The sequence below is a fragment of the Quercus robur genome, chromosome 5, assembly GCF_932294415.1.
Source record: "Quercus robur chromosome 5, dhQueRobu3.1, whole genome shotgun sequence".
Taxonomy (NCBI): domain Eukaryota; kingdom Viridiplantae; phylum Streptophyta; class Magnoliopsida; order Fagales; family Fagaceae; genus Quercus; species Quercus robur.
In genome coordinates, this window is record NC_065538.1 from 87544127 (window position 1) to 87554697 (window position 10571).

The following is a 10571-nucleotide window of genomic DNA, read 5'->3' on the forward strand; positions in this document are numbered from 1 at the left end:
CGGAATTGTACCGTACCGTGTGCAATAAGGATTATAATTCTTAACCCAATGTAGCAGTAAATCAATAACAAAGGAATAGTCTTTTGCCAGGAAACTTGGTGGGCTAGCTAGCCACAAAATATTTGATCGCAATTTGCTATTCACTATCAAATGACACGGTGTTATGATTGAGCGGGAGGCTCATGTGTGATAAAAGAACCATTTTTTTGCCAAATATTAAAAGCTGTTTATCAAGGACGGAACCGGGATTCGAACTTAGGGGGATCAAAGTTCTTTGTTGAAAGATTTTTAAAAATTGAAATATCAATACTAGAAGTTGATAACAATGCATTGTTAGCATTAATTTTTAAATTATTTGTATTTTTTTATTTTGAAAAAAAAAATTGCAGATGAAAATTTATAATCAAGAGTTTTGTAAATTGTGATTTACAATTATGTTTTTTGTTGGCTTTAATTTCGTGTCAAATTTGATTGTAATTACGTTAAATCATTTCCCTGTATTTTTGTGGGATTTAATGTAAGGGTTGTGTGTAAGAGTTTGATGAAGATTTTGTGAAAATGAGGATTTATGATTGACTTGTGAGTGCACTCTCATGAAATAGGCCACGCGAGAAGCACATGCTGGAAGTTGAAGAGACTTTGATAGGCTGAATTTCACGAGTCATTAACGACTCAGGCGAAGTCACAAGTGAAATATTCAAATATTGTAGCGTACCATTCATGAAAATCAAAATCACGTAGTTCAATATCAAAATCATGTAGTTCAATATTCAAATATTGTAATTTCATTTCTTTATTAGTGAAAATGACGGGGATGTTACTTTGATCAAGAAAGAATAAAATAGCAGTTAGAGGAAAGCTGATCAAGAAGTAAATAGCGAGCATAGAAAAGCAAATCAACGGAATTGTACCGTACCGTGAGCAATATGGCTTATAAGTCTTAACCTAACGTAGTAGTAAGTCAATAACAAAGAAAAAGTCTTTTGCTAGGAAACTTGGGAGGCTAGCTAGCCACAAAATATTTGGTCACAATTTTCTATTCACAATCAAATGATATGGAGTCATGACTGAGTGGGAGGCTCAGGTGTGATAAAAGAATTATTTTTCTACCAAATATTAAAAGTAGTTTATCAAGGACAGAACCAGGATTTAAACTTAGGAGAGTCGTAGTTCTTTGGTCAAAGATTTTTAAAAATTGAAATATCAATACTTGTGGTTGACAACAATGCATTATTAGCATTAATTTTTTAATTATTTTTATTTTTTATTTAGAAAAAAAAATCACAAATGACAATTTATAATCAAGAGTTTTGTTAGTCAATTGGCACTTCTTAATATTTTCAATGTCTAACCAGGATTAGTCCTATTCTTTATTCTATGAACATTATAATTTTAAAAAAAAAAAAATCATGTACTCTTTTCAGGTAATTCTATAACTAATAATTTCATAATGCTATATATATAGTTAAAAGATTGCTTAAAAAATACAAAAAACAATGGTTAAAAGTTCAAGTCTATGTCAAGCTTTATATTAATAAAACAACTAAAATAATGGTTAATAATATCGTGCATTAATATTCAGTGTAAAAAAGGGTAAGACAATTATTGGTGTCTTCGTAAGTTTGAGAATTTTTCCTTTCAAAAATTGCAAGTTTGAAAAAATAGTAAAACAAAAATTTAAAAGAGACCTATTAAACAATCACATAAAAATGGACGGTAACTTTGAGTCTTTAACTAAGTAAATAATAAATCTTTTCCCATCATTACATTAATTTAGTTAAGTCACAAAATTTATTACCAATTGACTAATCTCATACATGCTTTGGTGGCAGTTTATGTAAGGCACAAAACAATAGATTGTTGTTGTTTTACACTTGTGTTACCATTTATGCATGCATGCTAAGTGTGTCCTAAAGTTAATAAAACATTAAAAAAAAAAAAATTCTACCATTCAAAAAATAGATAAATTTTTTGATGGCTCGGAAGTTCTTTGTGTGGATTCCAGCAATTTGGGCTGCCTTTTGTAGTGCACTATGTGTTTGGTCAGACCCATAGACCGCCAACTTTTCCATCTTCTCACTCCCGCATCGGTTTATCGTTTGGTCCCTCGCTGCAGCTAGTGTACACAAAATGGCCTCACAAGTAGTCCCTTGTAATAAACCTCCACCATTGCCTTTGAAAAGGAAAGACTTTGGTAGCATAAGCATTTCTCCAAGCCAATCCATGACAATACATTCTAGCTCTGTTGCAGCTGGTGATGACATCCAATTGAATCCGACTACATTAAAGCCGGTGCTTAGAATTTCATCGAGAAAACCTGCAGTGCTACCACTTGAAGGGAAGTAGGCAAAGTACTTAGGACTCTGCCAATGTGTGATCCCAGGTATAATATATTTTTGCACATCTTGGAGGATGGTTTCAATTGATTCAGGATAATAGGGTGCAGATTCTGGCAAGAGCTTGTTAAGGTAACCTGGCTCAACTTGGCTTAGGACTTTGTAACTCTATATTTTGGTAATAATCAGCAATGAAGTCTATCAACATGTGGCCTTGCCTCCTGAATTCCTTTGGGTCTAGAGGGTTAACCATCATGTGAGAATTATTTTCAAGTTCATGATCGAGCTTGAGGCTACCCATATTGATTGTTTGAGTAGGTGTTTTGCAAAACTAAAAGTTGCTCTATGAAAAATAAAGGAGAAAAATCTATGCAGAGTCTAAGTATGCGCTGGTTGAGTGAGATATAATCAATGGAAAGAAGGGCTTATAAAGAAAAGAGAAAAGCAATCAATTCATTTGAAAAAAAAGAGAAGTTGCTATCATACATATTTATTGGAACCAAACTAACAACATACATACACTTGAGAACTCAGCTCCGTAATTAAATTTTTTATTGCTTTCATTATTATTCATAACTGAAGTAGTATGATGTGATTAAAGTAATATCATTTCTATGATTTCATCACTAACACTACTTTAATTAATATTAACTATAATATGTCATTTTAAAAATTGCAAAAAATGTTTGTATTGTTAGATTTATTGTTCGTCATCATCAATGAAAGTGCGATGCTTGTCGGCGAGATCAAAAGTGAAGATGAGTGGACTATTGGACGGCTGAGAGTAGAGAGGTGAGAAGAGAATATGGATTAGGGATGTTAGATGTCGGTAAAGTTGTTTGGTTACAAATTTTTGCTATATGTGGGAATAGTGTGAAATTGCTAACTAAATTTCAGAACTGCTGGTGCCTGGTGTGGCTTGTTAGGTGTTGGAGTGGTATAAGTGATGCAAACTTACGTAAAAAAAAGGGATGTAAACTAAACATTTCCGTCGTTAAAAATATTATTGGAGAACAACCAAATACTCATATTCAGAATTCCAGCATCATTGATTACACCACATGACATCAAGGGCCATAATACCACCAAATATCTCACCATAAGTATTTATCACCCTTTTGTGGGTGGTTTTTAGTTTTGAGTAAAAGTGATTATGCCGTCTATTAATGGTGTATACAAACGATGTGTGTGGACCTTTCTTGAAAACTAAATTTGTATCCGCATAAATAACATATATAGTTTGCATCCACATATATCTTGTAATATCTTGAAAGCTAAGGGCCTGTTTGGTAAGAGATTTCTAATAACATTGTTGTTGTTTTGTAAAAATACGTGTGAGTGAAAAAGTGTGTGAAAATACGTATATTATTGTTTAAACATTGAAAATTGTTATTTAAACAACAATATCAAACACTTTCTAAGTTCAACGATGTGGTGAACTTAGTTTGCATCCATATATATCCAGGGATATCCCACCTTGAACTCCTTATTTTTGAGATATTTGTAAGCCTTCGAATAATTTAAGAATCACAAACTCCAATAGGGAATCTTTGTTTTTATTATTACTTTTTTATGTGTGTCACCACTCTTTTATAAGCTGCTTTTATAAATTTGAATTTGATACAATGTCATACTCATACCATAATTGTAAAGGGCTATTATTTTATTTGTAGGGAACATTTTATCATTTCATATGGGTTCCATCTAACTGTCCAGTATTTCGACTGTTGGGAGATATTATTTAGTGAACCCATGACCCACCTGCATGACTCATGAGTAAGATAGAAGTCTACATTTCTCTGCTCCAGTCTACAATCATCTATTTCTCTATTTATTTTCTTTGTCGGTAGATGATTAGCTTTTATATTTGTAACAATTGATACACCACCAGATGACAGTATATTGTTAGGTTGGATGGTCACAAAATTGTTGATGTGATATTTCGAAGAGTAATATTGTGTATACATGCAACAAATTTGAAAAAAATTTCATACTAGTTGAATTAACAAATATTCATTGATTGATAAGATAAAAAACCTACATTTTTCTGCTCCACTCTCCAATCATCTATTTCTCTATTTATTTTCTTTGTTGGTAGACATTAGGTTTTATATTTGTAACAATTAATATGGCAGATAACAGTATATATTAAACCCTTCTAAAAATTCATCATTTTTTTACCAATTAATAATGTTTCTATAATGATACATTTTTACTTAATCAAATGTAATCTTTAAAAAGTAGAATTCAATAATCTTTTAAATCATGAAAATCACTTACAACTAATTATGTACTAAATTTTGCAGCAACTTTCCTTTCAATATTTGAAGACAAAGAATCCATTAGAAAATCATCTTTCATTCATGATTAAAAATTCTTATTTTTGTGATTATAGAGAAAATTGAAAGAGTAAATACAAGTATAACTATTCTATAAAGAAAATAACGTGGAGAAGAAAATTGAAAGTCACATTTCTTATCATTATATATTAATTACTAAAAATTTAAATAATGTTACCCAATAAAAAATTTAGAAAATCAAAACAGAATAGCTCCCTCTTGGAGTGTAAGGAATACACGATTCTTTAGGACCTTTTTAAAAAAAAAAAAAAAAAAAAATCTATGTATATAATTGGAATAGGAATATTTGGTGTCTATGATTTATACATTAAAAATAACCACATTAAAAAATTGAAAGTCATTTTACAAAAAAACAAAACAATGAGGATGTAATACTAAATTGAGCAATTCAATTCTTACATTTAGTCTTTAATTAAGGGGATACAATAGTTAATAATTAAGATTGACAAATAGAACCTCTAAGCTTGCATGGAGCACATGTGAGGAGGCGAGGCTAGTATAATTTATCAAAGTGATATGTTAATTAAGGTTGAAACCACACAACATTTTTTTTACAACTTGCCAAGATGGGAAATTATGGTTGAATTATCATGACTTTAACGTGATTTCACCACTGAAACTCAAGAATAGTAATTTCTTTTGTCCCAGTGCTTATAATTATGGTCGCACGTCTCAACACAATTTCAAACTTAAGGCAATAATTTTAAACGAGAATATTTTTGAATATTTCAATATTAATTATAATACGTAAATTAAATTTATATATATATATATATATATATCACAATTTAAAAAAATATATATTTAGTTTATATATATATATTTTATCATTTCTACTTGCTTTTTTATGCAAAACACTAATAAGCTTTGTTGACATCATCTTTACAATAACTAGAAAATAAAAAAAATACCGTAGTCTTCCTAGCTAGATAATTTAGTTTGCTAGCTGAAGTATTTTCCTCTATTTATAAAACATCTTAAAATTTCTAGTTTTGAAAATTAATATTAACCATCAAAAGGCCTAAATTTTTTGTTACATTCGTTGTTAATGTCGAGCTTCAAATAATTCATCTGTGCTTCTTCCTTTTAAAAAAGAAAAAGAAAGTTTTTCAATTAAGGTAACTTGGCACTAGTAAATCACTTATAAGTGATTTACAAGTGCCAAGTTATGACAATGACATATGTCATTGTAATAATTATTACAATGACATATGTCTATTTTATCTGAATTCTTCAGATATTGAGCGCTTACAATTAATGAATTCCCTTGTCTTCATCTCACTACAACTATTTGATTGCTTCTTGGAAAATAATGGAGGTAGCTAGACTTTCAAGTCATCCGAGATGTTAACTCGTGCCACTATCAACTGTTATGAAGCGAATCAAACAAATTTCTAGCTTAAGAAATCAGTGAGCATGGATTCAACATTATCAAAACAGTTGATCCTAGGTTCAACTTTCAAGTACTCAAAAAGTATTGAGTCATTTCTGCAAATTTGATTTGGAAAATTACTCAGGTAGCTTCAATACTTCAAATCCTTTTTATCACCACACCAACACACTCCCGATTTAACTCAAAAGTCCAAACCCATTTTACACAGCCAGCAATTAAACTAGTAAATGGGCCGAAATCCATGGAAATCAAACCCAAAACCGATTAAATGCTCTAGTAAGCTCCCAAAAGCTCAATATAAAAACCCAAAACTCAAACCCACTTAAAATTACAAATCCTAGACTGAAGTCCAAAGGAACAAATACACCCATTGCCAGTTAGATTACAAGTGCAATTGGATGGTTATTTTTTATTTTATTTTTTTTTCATTGATTTTGAAAGTAAAATATTTGTTGCACATCATGTAAAACAGTTTGTGTATAATAGAAACTGCCTTAATATCATGAAAAAAAATGACCTCTCTCAAGTCTCCAACCCTGCCAAAAATATTTAGATGAGGGTTTGAATGTTATATAATTTGACAGGACAATCTTCTCGTCTTTAAATTATTTCTCAAAACTATCAACTGGTGTAAATATAGATTAAAAATGAAATTGCCAACTAGTTAAATATGCCATTTGTTAGCACTTTAAAGCAAATAATTTTACCAATTATCATAACATGTGCGACAATAAAAATTTTAGGGTAAACAAGTCTAAAGTGACCATGTTGAGACTGAAATTAAGGTACATATCAAATTATTATCAATCTTCAACAAGTCTTTTTTTGAAGCACACGCCTGCTCTAACACATACCAAACACAAAGTGCACAAAAAGCAGAGAGTTCACAAAGTTTACATATCTCCCAAAGAAAAGTATTCTAAAGTCGGATAGCAACACCTGTTAAAACACAAAGGTTAACGACAGATATTACTTATTAGTACCCAAGATGGCGATATAAAAATGGACAGAAATTAAAGAAAACAAAAAGGATATGAAGAAAATAATTTGTTTGTTTGTTGAAGGATAATACTTTTGTGAGATATATATTGGAATGAATTGAAAGATAATTATAGTTTACTTATTTTGAACTAATAAAACGGAGAACATGATAAATCTAGTACTCGTTCATGAATTATTGTGTGCTTGGTAATTGCCTAATTGGTGGCTCACTAACCGGTACAGAGAAGGTTACTATTGTACTCGCAACAATATTCATGGCTGTAAAATAAAATCATCAACAAAATGGAAAAGAATGACAATATTTGTTCACCAGCATGATCTTTTATGAAAAGTAAAATCAAATTACTATCCTGTGTTCAAAATATAGTAATCAAGGTCTAGATTCTAGAACAGTGGAGATATATATAAGAGCTTGACAGTTGTTGACAGCCTGAAACACAACTTTATAGATGTATTCAATGATTTTTTTAATTAATTAATTAATAATAGTAGTAGTAGTAGTAATAGTAATAGTACTAATAAATTACAGGCGGTGGGTTACAAAAAGTAGCAAAACTATACAATGATTGTGCTCCTAGTTTAGCCAATGCATCAACGCATTGGTTTGCTTCCTGGAATGCATGGATCACGCACTTGTTTGGGATTTCCTTCAAAAGGTTCCTGCAATCAGTTAAGAGAGGCTCCATTAAAAGGTTTTCAGATTCATTGTTCATTAGAATAACAATGTTTAAAGCATCAAGTTCTATTATAAGTTGCTGAATTCCCATTTCCTTGGCTAGCAATAGCCCATCTCTAAGTGCCCATAGCTCAGCCAAGGCACTATTAGTGAATCCGAGCCCTCTTGCAAAACCTTTCAGCCAAGCCCCATCATGGTCTCTAATTAACCCCCCTCCACCTGCTCTTTCTGGATTCCTCATAGCTGAACCATCAGTATTGAGTTTCAACCAACCCCTCGGTGGCTTCTCCCAACCCACAGGAACAATGGATTTCAGTTGTTTGGACTTAGATGCAATCCTAATAGAGAAAAATTCAGCACTGCCCTGAATGCATTTTCTCTATACCTGAGGATCCACAGCACCTGTTCTGAATAGAAAATTGTTTCTATGAGTCCATAAATACCACAATCCCATAGGAAACAGCACCTTCCAAGGAGTACCTTTAACAGAGACATTCATACCATCATTACAGTTGACTTCCAACCAAGCTTTAAAGGGAAGAGTGAATGAATTTCTGGTGCAATGGGGGACTTGCAGCTGCATCTAGAATTGGTGAGCAACCTCACAGCTTCTGAATAAGTGTTCTATAGTTTCATTATGCTTATTACACAATTTACACAAAGGATCAAGGCTTAAACCTCTTGAACCCAGCACATGAGCCGTAGGTAGACTATCATGAAGACAAAGCCAGATAAGGAAATGGATCTTTGGCAATGTTTCAGACTTCCAAACCCATTTAAATGACAAAGTATCTGGGTTCAGGGGGGTTTAATCCCCTTGGAATAAGATAGGCTGCTTGAATTGAGAAAAAACCATTATTGGAATAGGCCCACATGAGACTATCACTTTCTTGATGCACAAAAGAGAAGGGTGTGGCCTTAATGGTGTTGAGCACACTTGCTGGGAGCTCAAAGGAGATGCTTGAAGGCTTCCAAACATGGTTTTCATCATAACATTGTCTAACAGTTAACTCTTCTTCCCCTCGGGTTAGGGGACCTTCAATTAGCTACCTTAATCTCCCACTAGGCAACCAGAAATCCCTCCACATACTCACAGACTCACCATTTCTAATGGTCCATCTTAAGCCTTTCACATAAATTGGCCCTCCCTTTTTGCAAGCAGCCCAAATCCGAGAGCAAGGCAAATTCCCACCTTCTTCAGTTACTCTGTTGGAACAGAGGTATTTTGCTGATAGCATATTTTTCCAAGGCTTCCCTTCCTTATGGGCAAGCCTCCAACAAAGTTTGGCTAAAATGGCTTCATTTCTATGCTTCATTAAATAAAGCCCCAAACCTCCCAACTCTTTGGGCAGCGTAACAGTACTCCACCTAACCATATGCATTCTCCTCCTTTCCTCAGTTGACCCCCAAATGAAATCCCTCATCATTTTATCAATGGAATCACACACTTTAGCTGGAAGGCTATGGCACTGCATGTAATACTCTGCAATGGGTGCAGCAACAATCTTGGCAAGCACAAGTCTACCAGCTTTTGATAGCAATCTAGATTTCCAACCAGCTAGCTTGCTTTGGACCTTGTCCAGAATAAAGTTGAAAGCATTACCAACTCTGCCTTTGTGGATGATGGGGAAGCCCAAATATCTACCAAGGTTGTTGGTAGCAATGATCCCCAGTCTACACATAGTCCTCCTCCTCCTAGCAGATACATTTGGAGAAAAGAATATTCTAGATTTACCATAATTTACCTTCTGCCCAACCAGGTTACAAAAGTTGTTAAGAACTTCCATAATGGCATTGCAATTCTTGGTATTAGCTTTGGCAAAGAGCAGAATATCATCAGCAAAGAAAACATGGGAGAAGCTAGGCCCATTCCTGGATGCTTTGACCATATCCCACTTATTATCCTCACACATCTTGGTTATTTGAGCCCCAAGAAACTCCATGCATAAAAGGAATAGATAGGGAGAGATGGGATCTCCTTGCCTGATTCCTCTTGAGGGACAGAAGGTTGAAGTTTGCTTCCATTGAAAAGAAGGGATGTTGATGATGTAGACACACAGCTTAAGATGAGCTTAATGATGTTTTCAGGAAACCTAAAGTGTATGAGCACCATCCTAATAAAACTCCATTCTAAATGATCATAGGCTTTCTCCAAATCTAGCTTCACCACCATATACCCTTCTTTATCTCTTCTTTTCCCAAGGGAGTAAATAAGTTCTTGAGCAATAATGACATTGAAAGTTCAAAAACGTGTACAAAATACCTTTGAACGTTTAGACCCCCAAATTACAACTTAACCAATTCAAGCAATATGTCAAACAACTAGTGTGTGGAAACATAACATATGCTATAATATGAAATTGGTTAAAAAAACTGTCTAAGCCAAAACAGAATAAAATCCACAGCAGATAATATAAAGGCAAAGATAGAGAGGAAGGAAGATGCAAACACAAAGACAACACGCGATGTGTTATCGAAGAGGAAACCGAAGCCCTCGGCGTAAAACCTCTCCGCCGCCCTCCAAGCGGTAAACAATCCACTAGAAAATACAGTTGGGATACAAGGACAGCAATAGACCCTCCAAGCCTAATCTACCCAGTGCACCTAAGCCCTCCAAGCTTCTTGCTCCAATGAGGTTGCGCCGAACTTTTTTCTTTTCTAGCTTCCCGGATTCCGCTACTAGACCGTAGCATCAACCAATGAAGATTGGTTCCTTCCTAACTGCTTCCCAGAAATCCAAACAACTGTCTCTCAGTGATGATGATGGTGAGAACCAGGTTTGGTATAATGCCTCTCAAGGATTT

The 10571-nt window shown here is 33.6% G+C and overlaps 1 pseudogene; it reads right to left on the reverse strand.

Moving 5' to 3' along the window:
* Positions 1-1777: 1777 nt before the first annotated feature.
* LOC126727609 (tyrosine/DOPA decarboxylase 2-like) lies at positions 1778-2719 on the reverse strand (annotated as a pseudogene).
* Between the last annotated feature and the right edge of the window lie 7852 nt (positions 2720-10571).